The sequence below is a fragment of the Myiozetetes cayanensis genome, unplaced genomic scaffold (genome assembly GCF_022539395.1).
Source record: "Myiozetetes cayanensis isolate MyiCay16 unplaced genomic scaffold, myiCay2020 scf5-8, whole genome shotgun sequence".
NCBI lineage: Eukaryota > Metazoa > Chordata > Aves > Passeriformes > Tyrannidae > Myiozetetes > Myiozetetes cayanensis.
In genome coordinates this window covers 78,773,221-78,794,035 of record NW_026087742.1, presented here as the reverse complement: position 1 = coordinate 78,794,035, position 20,815 = coordinate 78,773,221, and the positions used below count along the sequence as shown (strand labels likewise).

General features: G+C 35.5%; 1 protein-coding gene across 5 annotated transcripts in view; it reads left to right on the top strand.

Annotated features, from left to right (window-relative positions):
* FGF14 (fibroblast growth factor 14) overlaps positions 1–20,815 on the top strand; it is a 393,310-nt gene that overhangs the window by 264,716 nt on the left and 107,779 nt on the right. The gene's annotated exons all lie outside the window — the stretch shown is intronic.

Here is a 20,815-nt window from a genome sequence, read left to right as displayed (position 1 = left end):
AAGTATTACTTGAAATGTAGCTAATACCTACCCATCAGTGATAAAGTACAAACCACCCTCTGTTACATTAGAGAATGCCACCATGTGTTGTGGTTTGGTATATATACTACAACTCCTCTTTAGGTTTGGTCAGAAGATAATTTTATGAAGCATAATCAGGGAACTGTCCTGATTGATGCTTCCTGCCTCTTTTTCATGCCTCATACTTGGAAAATCATAAATCAACAAAATCCATGCAATTTTATTTTTACATGGCTTTGTTACAGTAAAATTATTTATTGTAACTTGCGTTAATTGCAAGTCTTGCCATTTTTAGGTAGTAAATGATATAGGGAAGATGAGCAGGAACATGACAGTGGCAAAATCTATAGTGTTTTTTTTTAAGCAGTCTGTGTGTGTGCTTAAGCAGATTAGAGTATTTGCTTTATGATGGTGGACTTTTATAAGTGATACTTATTCATGAAAATGAGTTTATGAGGTTTTACTAACTGAGCAATTGTGCTTGACCACCTGTGCATTCTTATTTGGGGGAAAACTCTGTATTTGACTATATTACCATTTGAGAAGATGACTGTCTCACAACACTGAGATGCCAAACATTTTCCTGGGTAAGAAGGGGCTTTAGAGAGACTTTTGAATTCATCCTTTTTCATTTAGTAATTTTTCATAAGGTACTTGGTGACATTCTTGAACAAGAGAACTGGATTAGCATATAACTCTCCTGTTAACCTGTACCACGGATACAGAAGACTTCAGTAAGAATAACCAGAACAAGGGCTATTCACCAGTAAAGTCTGCAGTATCAGACCCTCGACTTTATTTTCTGTAAGAACTCTTTATATTGAGATATGACAATATTTATCCATTAATTTACATTAAGGTCTCAATTAGTGCTCATCCACAGGAATTCCTGATGAAAAAATACTATCATACCTTTAACTATGTATGATCTTGATGCACAAAGTGATGCATGGAGTACCTGTGGATTCAAAGTTACACGCTGTTTAAGAAGGAAACTGAAGAAATAATCAAGCTGAAGTCATTACTTAAACATTTTTTGCATAATAACTTAGAATGAAAAATCATTTTGGGAAAAAACCAAATAAACCACATTTTATAGGGCTGATTGCTTTAAAATACATTATAAGAGTTGGAAAATGAGTGTTTATGACTGTCTTTTTAATAAACATTTATCAGAATGTCTTTTAGATAACATTCAATAACATTTATCTAATAAATGAACATTTATCAGTGTCTTTTCAGTTTTCCTAAACTGAGTTAAATGGCCTGTGAATTCTTCACTGAAATCATACTGTAAAACCCATTAAAATAAATCTTTGCCAAGCAAAATAGGATGAATTTCAAAACATCTGTTGTTCAGAAAGGTGCTATGGGATCTTGACAAACAAACCTCCTGTAAATGATATAGAGTGTCACAAGAGCATTGTGAAAAATGAGCTAACCGAGATGTTACAAACCATCTGTAGCATTCTCATACAATTCAATGGAAGTGTAGAAGTATATGTAAAATGTTTGTTATGCAGAGCAGTAAAAGCTAGACTCTGATTTTCATGGAATAAAGAAGAGTTTTGCTTTGTGCTTACATATGAAAAGTAACTGTTTCCCCATCTTTGAAATAGACAGTGAAAACTAGTGATGCTGCTTTTTCAATCAAAAATACACATTTACTGTTGTACATATATGTGTATGTGAATTAGGTAAATAGATATGCACAATATATGCACACATACCAACATGTTAGCAAACTTTAAAAAATATTCTTTATTTTTAAATTCTTCTTTAAAACTGCCTGTTAGTACTGTTCTGGTTCAGTGGGATTTATTCGAGAACAAATTAAGTTATTATAAATACATAAAATGCTACAATCATGTGTATGCCCTGAAGAATTTTTTTTTCTGTCATTGTGACAAATTTTCTGTTCATGGTCCTTTGTTTAGGGGCATACTAAAATATCAACAGAAGTGTGCTCTGGGAGACTAACATTTTGGAAGAGTAGCATTAAGATACATCCAGGAGCTCATTCAGGGTAAAGAGTAATGTTTCTATTTACTTATATATTCGCTCTAATGATAGATACCATGGTAGTTTTAAACAGCATTACTAAAATGTTGATTAATGAATTAAACTAGCAAAGTGTTTTCTGTAAGAGACTTGCCTGGTAATCTACTGAGTGGAAGAAACCATTTTCATTTACTGGACAGCTTTGATTCATGTTGTTTAGTGTTATGATATTTTAAATTTATCTAATTTTTATTTTATTCTACCTTCATCTGATGAAGAAATCACTGTCATTAATTTCCGGATAACCATGAAGCCAAGATCTTTCCTGATTTGATGCCAGACATCAATCAACTATGATTCATCCTCTCCTGGATTAGAGGTTGTTTAGTTATAATGGTTTAATTTATGCTAATATAATCGCAAATAGGAGAATTGACAGACAAGATTTTGTCTTCATGTGAAATAGCCTTACCTAACCTGGGGAAATGCCACTTCTTCACCTCATGCACCTATAGAGAGCAGAGATTAAAACGTATGCTTGTCTCTAGAGCAAATTCAAACTTCTTAGCCTGTATTTTCATCTACATATCTAGCTGCTTTGCTAATCTGAAAAATCTTCATTTGGTTAATTAGGTCCCTTGAGAATATTCTACTGGAAAATATTCAACATTTAAATGTATTAATGTGTGATGTTTACTGTTTCTATGTGCTAATACCACATTAAGCCTTCTAAATTTATACATGGAGTGTATGAATTTTGGAATGACTTGGCCTCTGATTTTGTACATTAATATTTATGAGAAAGAGAGACCTAGGGAACATGTTCAGAAAATGCACTGATTAGATTTTACTGCATCTACAAAGGTAATTTAATTCTCCAAAGAAAGCATTTTTGGAAAATTCCTCAGTAGATCAGCTAATGTTTTTCAGCAGATGTGGGAGTGGCCCATAATCTCAGATGTAAGATAATTCCCACTATACATAGTGCCCTAAGTAGTTTCTAGTTCTCCTATTTATGAAGTGTAACTGAAATGGGTATCTGTGCACATGAGTGTACGACTTGTTTCCCAAAGCTTAAGAAACCACATCAAATCCCCACTAGTTAGCTCCAGTATTGGATTATCTGGCTTCCTCAAAGTTTCAGCAGACCAAAACCTGTAGCTGTGCTTTCCTATGTGACTGTCCTCAGAATGAATCCTTTTTGGCAGTTCTCCAAAGCCCGTTGCTCCTGCATTGTCTAGGTGCAAGACTGCCTGTTTCTCAGGGTGTTGAACTCATATTGCTTGTTTTTTGCTTCTTTTCTGCAAATGAAGTTGATTAACCCACAATCCTTTTGGAACTATAAACACAGTCTTAACAGTCTGTTTAAGAAATTATTAATTTTTTCCTTCACTGCTGTTAACCTGCTAAGAGGACTGCTAGATCATCACAAACTAGAACTGTGAATGTAAAATATTCTAAGCATATTTAAACAATGTTTTTGAAAACATGATTTGCAAGACTCAGTGTCAAGCTTTATTTCCACATACATTCAGTATTTCACATAAAACCTATGCTTGCTAAGTGAAGCTTTTAAAACAAATGGTAACAGTTTTAGGGACTATTGATTTTTAAAAATATTTCAAACAGGGGTGATAGAATAGTTGGTGTTTAATATACAGGTAGTGCTGTACCAGTGTTATTTCAGAATATCTCCTATTTTAATATAAAGTGAGTAGAAAACCTTAACTATTGTATATCTTAAAATATTCTGTTAAAAGTAGAAACCAGATAACATCTGAGAGCAGTAAGTATTTTAACCTATGTTTTCTAAATATTCTAAGTTTGATGTTAGTTGCAAGTTAAGATTTGGTTTAAATTTCTCAAAGACTTCACATTTATTTTCATTAATTTCTTACTTGTTTTGTCTAAAGTGCTGTGTTGTTTTGGCTTTTTTTTTGTCAATTCTTTCTTCCTGATAAGCATTGTTTTACATTTATTTACCTCAAGTAGTTTGTATATCTAGAGGATATGTGAAATTGGAGAACCCCAAATTTCACTTTTCCTATAGACTGACATTGCTTTTCAATATCTTCACTTAGTAATTGGAGATGTTGCTCTTCATTAGAAAATGAACTCCTCAATCTGGAGTGATCTCTAAAGTTCAAGCAAGTTTTGTCTGCATATAGCCTTTTTTCTTGTAAGGTTATGCATTACAATAATATCGACTATTGTATTACTAAATGTGTTGTAGAACTAAATTATCTGATTAATAGAGATATTAAGGGATGTTACAGTACAGATGATTTCTGATTCATTGTGATGTAGTGACAGGTGAGGTTTCTGTACTGTATTTAAAGACAGAATTCTGTCTTTTAACAGTATATAATTTATTAGTGGATGTAAATTTTTTGATGTTTCAGGCTCTAGTTTGAAATAAATGAAAATCTGAGCTTAAAACAAATTTTGAATGATTGGTTTTCAAGTCAGTAGTTTATAAACAGAAAGAATTAATTTTAATATAGAGCTAACACTTAAAACATTTATTACAGAAAAATTTTCTGTTGAAGCTTTTTGATTTAGACTCTAAGCATAAATTTGACGATACACAGCTGTGGGTCCCCATTTTTCGTAATGAGTAAACAGAGATCTCTCTTATTTGGTAACATCTAAGCTCCTTTCTACCTTAGGTAAATATTAGAGTTAGTTATAGACAGGAAGACATACTCCAGTGGCAGGTACTCTTACTGTGCCATCAGCTTTTTCTGAAACCCTTGGATACGAGTGCATTTTTGTTTTCAAGAGTTATTATTATTAACTCAGATCTCATGCTCTGCCATACACTGAGTAGTGTGAAAATAGAAAGAATATATGATATTACATTTCATGGTAGAAAAGAATTAGGAAATTAATAAAGCTCTAAATTTCCTTTATTATGAATAAAAATCAGCAACCTGCTGTCACTCCATTGTAGATGATAACATTTCTGTACATTAGAGGTTTAGTTTTTTCATCTCAATATAGAAATATAATAGCATGCTGAGATCAAGTGTAGATATTGTAATTTATTTTCCTATGGGACTGAAAATGAGGGAACATAAGCTTTCCTGGTGCCAAGGATGAGACTACCTGCTTTTGATGCCAGAATTTAGCAATATATATTTGTATCAAGTTAGAAATTGGCAGGAGTAGAGTCCAGGACTTTCAAGTTCTGATTCTATATTATAAACTATAGGTGATTGCAGAGAATTTTTGTATTTCAAAAGAAAGCCAGTATAAGAGTGGAAGAAGTAAATGGTAAAAGCTCTACATAAAATTTAAATACATGGACTATGTTGAAAAAAATACAGAAACTTTGTTCCCTCAAGGTTTTTAGTATCTCAGGTTGTTATGGTTGCCATTTTCTAAAATAGTGAATAGAAGCTAATAAATATGATACTGGTTTTTCAGTAAGATTTTCATAAATGAGAAAGATGACTGAAATAGGAATATGAAGAACATCCTTTTTCTAGGATATAAGGTATAATCCCTAGGATGTAACTAAATTAAACAATTTAATTACATCTGTGGCCTTGATTCTAATCCTTTGTCCAGGTGTAGAACTTTTGAAAGGCATTGGAGTTACTGTGCTATAAAATTGCTGTAAATTGAACCAAGATTGGGCAGCTGATTGGCAGTATTCAGCATAAATAAATGATGGAACTCAACATTTGTTCAAAATATTAAGTCAAACATTTTGTTCCATGTAAGAACAATTCAGCTTTATGAAACACAAGCACCCAGCCTGTTCTCTCTGTTGAAGTTAATTTTAAAAACTTAAAAAATAAAAAATCCTTCATAATTAACTATCATTTCTATTGCAAAGCCTGCCCTTTCTGCTTTATTTTGCAAACTCCAAGATGTATCCAAGGCACAAAGTGTAGCTGTTGGTGCTTCTCCTTTAGTACTGTGAAGCCTGGCTCCAGGAAGCATCTAGTTTTGGTTGCTAGGCTATTTCCAGTGTTTAAAAAAAACCAACACAAACAAAACAGAAATAAAGAAAGAAAAGGAAGGATGGGAGGAAAGAATAGGAAGATAGAAAAGGAAAGGAGAAAAGGGAGGGGAGGGGAGGGGAGGGGAGGGCAGGGCAGGGCAGGGCAGGGCAGGGGAGGGGAGGGGAGGGGAGGGAAGGATGGAAGGAAGGGGATTTTTTAAATTAGTATGCATTTTTTAGTAGCTGATTGTACAGGTAAACATGAGTGTAGTTTCATGTCCTAATGGAAAAGGACTTTTCCAGCCTCAAGGCATTTTTGTTGCTGAATTTCAAAGTCACTCAGCACAGAGCAGATATGTCAGGCTTAAGAAAAGGTCAGCAGGTTTCTTTGCAGTGAAGATTCTTATGGAACTATAAGCCTAGAGGTGGGAGCTTGTACCAGGGTCTCCTTTAATGCAATAATACATTATAGATATTTCTAGTTTGGTTTTTATGAGAATTTGCACCCCCTGTTAGAGAGAGTGTTAGAGAGAGACTCACTTCCTTACTTACCATTTAAAACTAGAGCAATGGGAGGGTGGCGGGTGAGGAATGTGTGTTCAGTAAATTTACTATACTTTTATTGTAGTATTTTCTGTAGTGTGAAGGAGGGAAATGTCTTTGAAAGACAACTGTTTACTTCAGACTTCTGTGATCATAAGTACTAAATCTATGGTTTATATATACATACTTACACAAAAACATTACATACTAACACTTAGATTGTGTTAGTGCACTTCTTTTAAAAGTGTGTTCTTTAATGAAACAGTGAAGTATATTTTAGTATAATTCTGATATTAATTTTCCAAACCTGCAACGGAGTTTTTCATACAGTAGCAGACAGTTTTTGTAATTAGAGCAGTGTGTGTAAAGTTTATTGTTAATTCTTAAAGAACAGTCTGTTTGCTAGACAATAAAGAAAATAGGTATTTACATTTGGGTTTGTTTTAATCCTTAATTATTTCTCCTTTGTTTTGTTTTTAGGAACAATCTTTTAACAAATTGGTATATTCATAAATGTGGTGAAGTAAGAATTTTTTCCAGTCACTCTCCCTTGCAAACTAAACTCTGTAGTTCTTGGATTATAGTTTGTAACTGTTCCAAAATCTTTTGGCTTTTACTGAGTGTTCAGTTGTTCACACACTTACTGCCTTATGCATTGTGAATATTCCAGCTTAAGAAGATGCTCCTCTCATTTTCATCTATCTAGTTTATGTATAACAGACTTGAATTCCTCTACCTTAATTAGTGGTTTGTATATCTTCATATGAAATTCAGATGAGTTGAAAAAATTTACCACTGTAATCTGTATACCATCAACTGTTGAATAAATGAACTCTTAAACTTCACTGCTCTATTTTATCTTTCCACTTCTCTTGCTGTGCAATCAGAACAGTTCCATCTTTGTAATCAGAACAAAGACACATGAAATGTGTAATATTTTGTTGCAAACAGTATTTTAAATTGTTTTATTTAAGCCAACAAAAATAAGATGCCATCAACTGTTGAATCTCTTTCTATGAAGCTAGAAAGAAACTTACATGGTAGGAAGGTCTTTGCTACAACCTTTTGGAATCTAGCAAGTCTTCCCTTGTGTCCACTACAAGTCCTGTCTCATCAGAGGTCTAGTTAGGCTTGTGCCTGAAGATTAACCATGCTTGCCCTCAAGCAAATAAAGTTATGATTACAGGATGAAAACCTAAGTATGGTTGTCTACCCCTTTTCTTGTTTAAGGACACACTATAAATAATAATGGATTCCTTCTGCTACTAGTTCCTTTTTATTATCTTATCAATTTTCTGGGATCATGACTGTGCCAAAAGGTAGAAATAATTATGAAATAGCACAGGATACTTCAGATTTTTTTAATAGAAAACTATTTCTGGGGCTAAAAAAATGAGGGATTGATCCCTATATTGCTGATATAGGTAATCTGAAGAAAAGAAAATCTCTTTTGCTTCTAGCAAGTGTTTTTGAACTTAGATTGTGTGTGGTTAAAGGATTTAGAAATTATATGTTCCTCCTAAGGTACTCATTAGGAAGTTATTGATAGTGAACAATAAACATCATGATCATGATCATGATCATCATCATCATCATCAGTTCTCACTACCAAGCAAGTATTTTTTTCATTTGAATACCTTTATTTGGATAATCAAGTTTAGTATTTATCATAAATTCCAAACAGAGTCTGGTGCATATATTACTTATACCTTTATCACAAAAATGAAAAAATGAAGACTGTAGTCTTAACTTCCTCATTAGTGTAGTTTTGGCTTGCTTAAAACAACAGTCTGATTTCTGAGAACTTTTTATTTTTACTTATCTTTTGTTTTTCCCCCTGAAGATGGTTTTGTGCAGGAGATTGGTGTATGGCTGAACTGTTCCAGGCATTAGATTGATAAACCCCTCTTCATTATTGCTTCCAATTATATATTTAGTTTTCTAAAAAAGTAGAAATAGCTGGCATTCTAGTTAATTCCAGCTCTAAAGGTCAGATGTCCCCAAATTGTCAATTTGGGTACAACTAAGAAATGTAACATTTTAGGATTTTAACACTTTAGCACTTCTGTAGGTGTAAATTCATTCATTAAATTCTGTTGTCTAAGTAGCTTTTATGTGCCAAACAACTGTGATGTTGTGATGTTACTACCCTAAAAACAGATCTTTTGATGTAATACACATGATTTTGGGAATCTTTGTAAAATTTTTATGCTCTGTTTAAAAAATATTCTGTTGTAATTTCTGTGTAAAATAAGCAAAGAAAAATTGTGCATACAAATAAATCAAAATGAGTGGATGGCTCAGATTTATATAAATTATGACACTAATGGCTTCTAATTAGTAATATTCTGGTGTGAATAGTCATTTGTATCTCATGGTTGTGATGACAATGGCTGGATGAAAGCAATATCCATCTCATGGCCACTTACCATAGTCAGTCAGTCCATCAGTCATCACCCTGTTTATTAGTGGTTTATGTTGCAAACATAATAGTTGAAATGAACTGGTACCATAAGCAAACATTCCTGTTTAATTATTTGGATAGGTTTTTAGGTCATTGGATATCGGTGAGCGGTTGTATTCAAAGTTTGTATTGGATAAACAGTCAACAATTCAGGATCTGATTTACTAAAACTCTCACCTTTCAGAGTTCAAATAATAGCAGCTAAAAAACAGTTTAAGCAGCCTACGTGACAAATGTATGAGGAACATAGTGAATCTCATCTTAAAAATGTTTATGCTTAGAGGTTCTTAACTATACTTTTGTCAGCTCGTTACCAACTTCACACAATATTATTTTTGTTTTCACAGTTGGCATTTGTTTTAAATGTAAGGGATATAAGGAAAATCAGCCTATTTTCTACTCTTTACTAACAAGTGTTCAGATATAAGCAGTGTAAGTGTTGAGTTTAAGTAGCTGTGGGGAATGCACTGGCGGTAAATTGCTGATATTTTTCCAAAATCACTCACTGCAAATTTTGGCTATAGTTTCAGAAATTTCAGCCATGTTAAGGTGTGGAAAAGATAAGTTGAATGCACCTGAGCGATCTGACTAGACATTTTATTACTTTTAGTTTAAACAGAGTTGCAAAGACAGTGTAATTTTTAGGTTTTTTGGTTGTTTTCTGTTCTGGTATAAGTATCCATCCAGGACATAATAGGAGTTGTTTGAAGCAGCATCTTTGGATTTAGTATACTTTGAATATTAGTAATATGGATAACTTCAGAACTTTAGTTCCCAATTAGAGTAGAGAAGTCAGCTACATTTGGAGCCTAAAGCAGCAAAAAGGTTTTGTTTCTTTTTAGGTATTTTTGTTGCCTTCAGTTGTATCAAGGGATGACCCAAACTACAACAAATAAGACCTGACGTAGAAACAGTTTTTAACTATTTGCTACTTACTTTTATTCTACTTACTCTATTTATATTTTGATTGTGTAATAATTTATATGTAAATTAGTGTTTTTTCCAATTGATTTCCAGATAGATGTGTGCAATTACATGGGAACAATTTGGATGTTTGCTGTTTATTTTCCAGAGCTGTTCAGATGTAACACTAGAGGACTAATGGCGCAACTCACGTCCTGAGTCCAATAGATTGTGGCATACTGGGTTCTTTTTTAGGGATATGTCATAGCTGTGTAGGAGGTGAAAAAATATTTCTTCACTTCTGCCATAGTATCGACAATGTCTCGCACAGTGACTTTAATATGTTGACAGCTCTGTGAGTCCTGACTACCTCCATTTTGTTATCGGGGTGAATTTTTACCCCCTGAGAAGGCTTTTGTCTTTCTTTCTTTTTTTTTCTTCTTCTTTTTTTTGGTAAGTAACAGGAAAATGTTACAGTTTTGGACTCTACTGTCTACTGCCATGGAAACAAAAAAGCGTCTTTAGTGGACAACTGTTGAAATATCAGTGTTATTATTATTGTATCCCTTGTTGAGAATATTTCCATGATGAATTGGACTTTGGTCTTTCTGTACACTGAATGCATTGGGTTTTCTACATTTTGAGTGTCTGGCTAGTTACAATCATTCTTTTCTCTTTGTAGGAAGGCATGTTTTATAAACAATTGTGAGGCAGTTCATCAGTGAACTAATTCTGAATAGTGTTAGTTCATCTGTCTATTTACTTCTATCTAATCTCCCATTTAAGGGGAAAATGAGGAAACTGAATAGATTTTCTTAATTGGGGTCATTCAGACTCTATTTGCAGCAAGATAAACGTTTTCCTCTTTGCATATCAGCAGAGGAAGGAGAAATACGAATTTCTGTAGCTCTGGAAACCCTTTGCCACCACCTTTGCATGTAAGCTTCCGCAAAAATACTTTTGAAAGGTAACAGGATTGTTTCCCAACCATCCCAACATGCAGTTGCACAGTCCTGCCATTCAGAATCACAAGAATTAATTTTGCCATCCTTCTTCATTGTGACTTTAAGGCTGAAATAAGGCCAGCCATGAGGCTGTTGCTCAGTCATTACAGTAAGGTCAACCAGCGCTGAATCTCACCTTTTGCTCTAATGGAAACAGTGAAACAGATATCACAGTGCTTATATGCCACTTGGGTGTGGCTGCAAATTAAATTCCAATTAAATTGGAACAACACAGGAGAAAGGAAGAAGATCTTTTGACTATCCTAGCAACAAGATGCAGTTGTAGATACATAACACATGTAGATCAGTTATGATATTAAATGTTAAGTTTACTTTGGGTATTTATGTGACTGCCGAGAATTGGGACTCTTCAGGACAAGAATATGACTCTAATATAGACAAGGCCATAGTTATCCTTATCTGTGCTGTGATAAAACTCAGACCATGGAAGGCAGGATGCTTTAGGCCTGCATCTTGAGACTGCTCAAAACCCAAAACCAGAGAGAGCGGTAATGGTTTGTAGTCTGCTCCCTAAGCAGCTCTTAACAGAATAACATAGCAATGCATTGGAAACTGCTCTGGCTCCTTAAAAGCTTCAGCTTGAAAATCAGACTAGTAGTAATACCAACAACTTATTAAACAAAGCTGTGCAGAAAATGACTGTACTGTCATCTGGGAAAACAAACCGACATTTAGGTTTGTGGAGTTTTTCACTGTGAAGCATGCTGTGTTTTCTATTTCATCAGAACAGCATTTCCAGCCAAAGCCTGTTCTGACAGACACATTCTGACTTACCATATTGGTAAGATACCTGATTACCCAAGGAGGGGCATGGACTGGGGGGGTAACTCAAACAAATGAGCTATACATATCTTGTTCCATCTAAAAAACTGTCGTGGGTATACCAGACTTATTCAAAGAGTACTGCTACATGAATTATTCAGGCTTTAACTTTTGTGTCATTGGTTCTGTAATGCCTCATGTCTGCCAAGATCCTGTAGTTTCATGCATTAAAACACAGCCAAGCGAACTAACAGTTAGCTTGTGACAACCAGCTACCTGACAGCAATTATGTAATTTCAGTCAGTAGAGCAGAGTTTACAGCAAAGTCATGCTTTTACTATGGGTGAACTTCAGGCCTATCCCTGTATCCCCACTGCATTTCACTGAGCTTATTTTCCTTAAAGCTTTCTACTGCTGAAATAGGCAGATAGATGGAGTTACTTTCAATTCTGAAAAGGGAAAATAGAACATAACCAGTTAGTTCTGGGACTGCAAGTTTGGAACCTGCTGATGACCACAACCGACTTTTGTATAGATTTTGGTAAACAAAATCAGAGATTTTAATTCCATTTCACTAATTTCTGTATGTGCAGAAGTTATATAAATCTCTCAAGACTGAGTTTTTCATTTTATTACATAAAGCTGAAGAACTTGTTCCTCATTTCGAGTTCTCCACTGTAGCCAGTAAGCAAGACTGAACAGACAATAAGCCCATGAGAAGTAGTCCCATAGAAGATATATGAAGTCACCTCTGCTAGAGAAGGGGGAAGGTGCATGTGTGTGTGCACTAATTTTGAGATTGTCTGTTGCTGTAGTCTATACTGTTGGAGCAGTAATGAAACTCTGCCCTAATGAATAAGAGATCTGCATAATTTATTTTGTGAGTTGTTCAAGTGACCTTCTGTTGTGCTATGATCGCTTGCATTATTCTTTGTTTCTTTATGCTTGTAACTATAATTGTTTGTTTTTTTTTTTAAAAATGAAGCAATTCTTTAGGACTGTATATCATCATCAGGGAAAGGAGAAAAGAATTAACCAAATATTTTATGGTGAGCAAGTAAAGTGACATTGTCACATGTGATCCTTCTTCCTAGACAGATGAACTACTTTTTTTTTTTCTGTCCTTCTGGTAGAGGTTGTTGGACTGATATTTTGATTTTGCCTGAAACAGTTTTCCTGATCTGTCAGGATTGGCCAAATGCCAAGCTTCCATCAAAAGAGGATAGTTTTGTTAAAATTTCTGCTCAGAAAGTGTCTTAAGGCTGGAAAATTTTCTTTCTTAAACCCCAGGGTATATCAAGCAGTTCTGTGTCTCAGGCACTTTCCTACCATGTGGACATTTCAAGTCTTGAGTTCCTATTTGCTTTGATACACACAAAAAGCCTTTAACTTGAATCTGTATTGATTGCCAGGCTACTAGTTATTCTTGTGTAAGAATAATGTTTTTCCTTTCTTTTAAATTTTTCTTTAAGAAACCTTTGTTCTGTGCTTTATCCTGAAAAAGTATTTCGCAATGGGAACATTATTTTTTGCTTAGTTCTGTCTAGAAAGCTTTTTCAAAATACATTATTGTAGTCAGATAGGAGGTGACAGATGTTTATTACCAATGCCAGGATATTATCAGAGAAGGTTTGGTGATGTGGAGTAATGGTAGTTGTAGGGTTCATTCTTGGTTGATGAGGTGAAGAGATGTTACTGCAGAGCACAGGAGAATCAATGTTTCATCTGGTTTTGAGTATTTGCTAGGCAGATCATCAAAGCAAAAAAAAGGATCACTTCAATGTCTTAGAAGTATTTTTCTGTTAAACAATGACATGAATTTTATCCCATTGGGGTTGGCTTTATCCAATTTCCCACATCCACATGCTACTTTTAGACACCAGTTGACTAGTTTAATATCTGTGCCACCTGTACACTATTGTTACCTGTACACTTTGATTGGGAGGTAGATCTTTATATGCAATATGCTTTTTGCTGTTGAAGGATCTCAGACTTGTTTATTCAAGGGACTGAAAAAGACAAATAACAGGTAGAACAGGGAAGTAGTTTATATTCAGGAATGCTGTGGGTCAGTGTCACAAAGCAGAAGTCTGCTCCCCTTCAGCTGTGGGAAGTTTTAACTATTAACATGTTTTTCTGTAGACTTCTGACTTTAAGGTAGTCATTTTAAGTTCTTTGGAGAGAAACAGTTACTGAGCACATTTTCATGTTGTCCCTAGTAGGAAATAATTTCCTGTTAAGTCCAGGTTTTAAAAAGTTCTGCCTTCAGGATGGCATTTCAAAGGATTTTGATATTGTCTGGGTTCAGATGACTCACAACATTTCTCAGAGAAGCTTCATTGTAATCATCTGTGACATCATTTATTGTTTGTTGTGGTCATTTGCCATTGAATCAGACTGCTTTTCTGGGATATTTTGATTCTGCTGAAGTTTCAGTAAAAACAAAGTATGTTTTCCAACGAATGAATAGGTGTCCCATGAAGATTCTCTAGACCCTTGGGATGAGATCTACCTGACTGAATGAAAAGTCTTGCTATGCAGATACTCAGCTTTACATTGAGGTCGCACAGAGAAGTTGTGGATTCCCCATCCCTAGAAGTGCTCAAGGCCAGGTTGGACAGGGCTTTGAGCAACCTGGTCTAGTGGAAGGTGTCCCTGCCCATGGCAAGGGAGGTTGAAACTCGATGATCTTTAAGGTCCTTTCTAACCCAAGCCATTCTACAATTCAATGAAATGTCTCAAAACTTTAAAAAAAGTCTTAGAGCTATTTCCAGTTTACAAACACTGCCATCAAAATTCTTTGTGACTTTTCAAAGGAGGTAAATTCCAATGAGAAATTATTTATTCTGAATAATACAGTATTATATAATATTAATATAATATTAATATAATAATATAATATAATTAATATAATATATAATATATATTATATATTATATATTATATATTATAATATATATAATATATTATATATCATATATTAATATAATATATAATATATATAATATATAATAAATTATATAATATAATTAATATAATAAAATAATATAATAAATATAAATATAAATATTATATAATATAAATAATATAATATCCAGTAGTTACCATGAATTGACCAAAACGTGATTTTAAAAGCAGATTGGTTTATTTGGAATTGTTTGGAAACTGTCAAAAGGGTTTCTTTTTTTTCTCCCCCTTCCAGTTGCATTCGTCAGTAGATGACATTCTGCTACACAGATAGGAGGCTTCTATTAGGTGATGTCTATTTGCACTGACATTTTTTATTTTATTAACAGTGGCAAGCCTTTTCCCCTTCACTTCACCCACTTAAAATTCCTCTATTTTAATTCTTCCATTTGCCCCAGCAGTGTGATTAATACTGTCTTACAGAAAAAAACATACTCAGTTAATGTATAACTCAGGGCCTCTGACATGCTAGTAAATAGCAGTTTCTTCTATACAGTTATTAATTGTGTCTTTTTCAGTCATATGAAGTCCTTTTGTAAAGCCTAAGATGGGCAGCTACATCCAGGATTAGGATGCAGCAAACCGCACTTTTACTGCTGCTTTGGACAAACTGTCCATCCTCGTAGCGCATCTGTTACTCTGGTCTAAAGTGAGGGTGATGGTGATCTCTTGTGTTTACGTTCAGCCTGGAAATCTTCTGCCAGGAGGGTCTTTTTACTATGACTTTACAATATGAGGTCAGTGCTTATCCTCCTCCAGAAACACACCGCAGTGCTCTGGACCAATCTAGTCCCCTTCAAAGTGGAGCCTGACCCACACTCCTCTCCTGATTGGAACCTCTGTGCTTTACCCACCAGGGCCATGCCACCTTCTTCACACTGCTGGAGTCACAGTGTAACATATTCACTAGAGTCTACAGAGTGTTGTAATCAATAGAACACATAAAAATTTTTGTAGATACTGCAGTTTTTTTAACTGAAATATGATGGAAGCACCTTGTCTTTGCTTTGAACTTTAAATGATAATTCCAATGAATAACTGTATAGTTTTTAAAGTATATATTTCAAAATATTCAAAACTAACATGTTCTAAAATTAAAAAATCCAAAGTAGAAATACAAAGCAACTTGTGATGCAGTTTTGGACAGAAATTTAAAACTAGCTTTGGTTTTCTTTGAATATCTAGAGATCTGGATATCTGGAGATTTCAGGAGGCAACAAAGGAAATTCAATGGAAGACACTTGTCCTCTCTCAATGCATGACACTTTCCTAATGAGAGGGTATAGATTCTGCTCTTGTGAAAATTTGAGTCTAGTAGTAATAGTCTGGTTTTCTATTGTCTCTGTGTTTCCAAATAGGGCATATCTCTATGACAAGTTCTTTAGATTTTGGGTCCTTACACACATCAGAACTAGGCTGGAGCCAGAAGCCTCAGAATTGATACCATTAGCTCAGGTGGAAAGGATTTATGTGCCTTTGCTTTAGATAGTTTATTTGGTAGGACAAGACTATGTTTAAAGGTACTTTTCTTTGCAAACTTCTTGATTCTAAATATAGAACCCAAAGCAACAAAAGAAATTTCTCAGACATGTTAGTTTAACCATGTTTCTCTTGTGAGGGAAAAGGGTGAACCTGGAAGCAGTCTGGAGTAAACCTTTTCAGAAAGACATTTCAGAATTTTGAATTTCTTTCCCAGTTTTGAAGCAGGTCTTTATTTCAATTTGTCAGTTTAATTTTAAAATTATAAAATTGCACTCGTCTATGAAATTAAATATTTACTCTTTGACTAAATTAAGTATTTTCATATGTCAGGATTTAAACATTGAGACGTTGATAATTTTGTTTGTTTTGGTGTGACCAAGTGTTTTTTCAACTGCCATTGCTCAATTTGGCCTATTAGAGTAGAATGAAAAAGCTTTTAATCCACTAAGTTTTGCTTTTCTTCTCAAGGTTTCCTTTTCTTTTGGTAAACTACGAGAAAAAAATTATCTTTGTTCTAAAGTTTATCTTTGTTCTAAAAACAAAGGTCAACCATCCTACTTCCAGGCAGCTGCTGGTGCTATAGAGATTCAGATCCAAGTCGTTTTTCAGTTACAAACATCCAGGCTGATACCATGGTTGCTGTATTTACATCATGCAACTTCAGGCTTTGGTCTTCAGCATCGGGTGCCCTGAGTAGTTTATGACCTTTCAGAGCGCAAGTCAGTGCGCTCATCTTAGAAACTTCAAGTCATACAATATAAATAGTTTCTGAACTCTGTGTCAGTCCTTCTCAGTAAGGTCAAAAACTGAAAGAGGGGAAATTTAGGTTAAATGTACAGTTCTTTACTGTGAGGGTGGCGAAGCACTGTGAGGTGGGAACAGGCTGCTGAGAGAAGCTGTGGATGGTCCATCCCTGGAAGTGTTCAAGGTCAGATTGAATGGGGCATTGAGCAACCTGGTCTAGCGAGAGGTGTCCCTGCCCATGGCAGGCAGATTGGAATGAGATGATCTTTAAGGTCTCTTCCAACCCAAACCATTCTATGATTGTGTGATTCTAGGGTGGGATGCTGCTGCTTTTTTACTTACGGTTGCAACGAGGAAGGCCCTGCTGAAAACCCTTGTGTTCCTTTGCAAATAGAGTGCCAAGGGCTGTTACCTTAAGAAGAGGTTGGCCCATCATCTTCAGGCCTTGTACCGAGAGCAAAGTTGTTGCTGACCATTGGTTATGGTCAGTGTAATGTCTTACACTTGCTTTGATGTCTTGTGAGGTTCCGGAGAAACAGCTGAAGTGACACTTTGATTGTAAAGCAGCAGATTCCTGGCTTTTTTCCAAAAACACACAGTGAAAAATAACGGCAGGTGGGGTTTGTAGCAGCACACAGCTGTGACAGTCAGGGTGATGGGAGCTTTTACCTTCTCTTTCCCCTTTTCCTCCTCTTCCTTCTCAGGTAAACCCACACTGCATACAGCTAAAAATAATTTCTTAGGAACATAAAGTGTCACCCACTTCATAAGGCTGCTGCCATAGATTTTAGTGAAGAATCTAATAAAGCATAATCAAGGCTAATCCTTTCTGTGTGTAGACGAGGGAGTTTAGCTTGTGTGTCAAATCTGAGCAAGATTTATGTCGGAAACTTCTGTTGTAGGGTGCAGAAACAGAGAACTTTATCAAAGGTCTCTGAAAAACACATAGGACTTCTGCTACATTGTGAGCTTCGTTGAAAAGGAAGTAGATTATTTTTGAACAGCTTTCTAGATTAGAAGTGTCCCTGTTGTTTGTTTTCTTTGTCCCGACTGCACATAGGAGCTGAAGAAGCTTCAAGTTATGTCCTAATAAAAAGTACAAGCATTAGGTGTTTCAGCTATGCTATGTTGCTTTTGAAGTGTATGCAAATCTGCATTGGAGATGTGTTATGATACTAACGCACACAGCATTTCACCTGCAGTATTATAGGTGAAGAGCCAGCAACACCTCTGGTTTTGGTACAGAGGAGCAGCCCTCACACTGCTCATCAGACAACCTGAGTAATAGCACATGAGAGTTAGAAAATGAAACAGGACAGGCAGATCAGACCCTGGGTTAGAAGGCTAAAGAAACCTGAAACATTCAGTTGATGGATGTTGTTAGGACATGATTACAGTAGTGAAATCTGCATCAGTTCTTGCAACCGCTCAGTGCTCTTGGCTGGTAGCAGTGCTGTCACTGCAGTGTCACCAAGCACAGTCAGAAGTTGCTGTGGAAATCCCAAGGATAAATTTCCTGCTTTTCAATCTCTGTAATCTTTCAGCTTCTAATAACATTTAAGTTGTCGGTATAATAAATGTGCGGTAAATGTAAGAGATTTAGAGAGGGTTTAATATTAATACTGAGAAAATGTTGTAATTTGTTCTTTAGGAGCATACCTGTTGGCTCCTGTGAGTGCTGGATCACACGATAGTGTCTCAGTCTACACTGGGTCTCAGAAGTTACTGCTGCAAGACAAGCAAATAGATCTGGAGAATGAAATTGCTTTTGAGTTCTGTTTAAAACATGCTAGTTGAATTTTTATGTTCTGTAAAGTGGTTTTCAGGACAAGATTCAGATTGAAGGGTGGAGTGGAAATCCTGGTGTGAGAAAAATCAGCAACTGATAGTTGAGGATGCTAAGCAAGCTAGTTCAAATTTAGTTGTGCCCATATGTTGCATTTTTGTAGTATAGGTAGGTCTCCTAACACAGTGTAAGAGAATAAGTGGCTGTCTGCATCTGGCCATAATTCCAGTCCAACCAGAATAGTCTGACAGGGTCTGGAATTCAGTCCTGGGGTGGAAAGACTTATCCAAAGCATTAAGAGCATTAGTGTCTCCAGAGTGGGAGCAGATCTGAAGAGCACACAGATTAGATGCTTGGGTGAGATGTTTTGGGTGGATAAGTAAGCTATCTTGGGTGCATTTTTGGACTGTCCTTCAGAATGAGCTACCTGTTTGTCCTCACTCCTTCTCGAAGGAGTGATCATTAAAAGATCATTAGCTTAAGGGAAAGTAGCCATACCTGGTTGCAGGAATGACACCAGTTATATTACTGGAAGATACCAGTGGCAGGTCTGGAATTCGCCTCATTTAGTACCTTCACACATGTAATTGGGCATCTTTAATAAACTAAGAGATGATGCCAGACTTGACAAGAAATGATGAGGCTGTTAACTCTTTTAGTCAAGCAGTGAAGGGAAGAGCCATCACTGTGAAAATGCTGTGGCTCAGCAGCCTTCAGAAATATGTTTTGTTTTGTTTGGGGTTTTTTTGTCACTTTTGTATTACACATCTTGAGAGAAAATGCGCATTTGGAACTGCCATGGTTCTTCAGTCTGACTCACTACTCTACAAAATTCATGTTATGGCTGGGTGGCTGGTGAAGTTGCTGGTGGCTTTGGCTCTATGTGCTGATATACCTCTGTGTAAACAACCAGAAATTACAGACTACACTGTATTTTCTGGTAGCTACAAGGTGGAGTTTTTGTCTTCTGTCAAGTTCTGTTACCATGAAGAGAATCTAAGTGTCTCTACAAATTTGTAAAGAAGGACATGTGACTGATGGCATATTTGTTTTATTTGTTTAAGTTTAGAAATATGTTTTGTTATTAAAGTTAGGATGTAATTGGGCAGCAGGGAAGAGGGCTGTCTTCTTATGTCCTCTTGAATGTTGAGCATTGTTGGAGATGCACATCTGGGAAACAATAATGGAATGGGAGTACAGCAGGTAGGGAATGAAAGACAAGATGTGAGAAACGGGAAGAACGGCCTGTAACCTGAGCAGCTTAAAAAAATACAGGTGGTAGATGTATAGCCAGTTCATGCTGAGAGAGCTGGACTGTTAACAAAGCATGATGAAAAAAACAGATCATGAATTCACTGCATAAATATACTAGATAGAATGGGAGATTCCTATAAAGATTTTTTTATTATTATTATTGTAGGTTTTTTATTTTCCTTTCAGGTTATATATTTAAAAGCTATTTGTTCTGGTCTGTGCTCTAATAAAATTTAGATTTAGAGATTGAAAGCTGCCTTGGTGGTTTTGAGATATTTTTGGGCAGGTCTTTGTCAAAGCATGAACCAACTTTGAGCTCCTCCAAAACCTAGCAGACATTTGCAACCTTGTAAGACTTTATGGAATACTTTCATTATTTTGCAGGTGGAGAGTAAGTTTAGTTAATGATGGCAGTGAGAGGCTGGGTAGTCTCTGCTGACTGTCTCCACTATATCATTAAAAGGCTCAGAACTGGAAGATTTACTTATTCCTTATTAGTGAATAATCAAGCTAACCCAAAGTGATTTTGCTCATTTTCTCATAGTTACTATGAGTATAGTTCTGCTTATTTTCTGGATCATAGCTAAATATCTGGACTAAATAGTCTTTCTAAGACAGTCAGAATAATCTAAGTGGGATAAATGGTTTGATTTTGTTCAGGTTTTTTTGTGTTTTGTTCCCTTCCTCCCACCACCCCCCCAGAAGCATTAGCTGACATGAAAGCAGTCACCACTTATAACCATTTTTTTCTTGCTAGAGTCAGTCTTGAAGCAAGAACGGTTTCAGAGAAGCAAGGCTGTTTGTGCCGAAGTCCTTCAAATGGTTTTAGTTGAGTGACTGCCTGTCACAGTTTCCTGTGATTGTTCTATATCAGTGTCAAATTCTACTGATGTCCTTAAAGCCCAGATCCT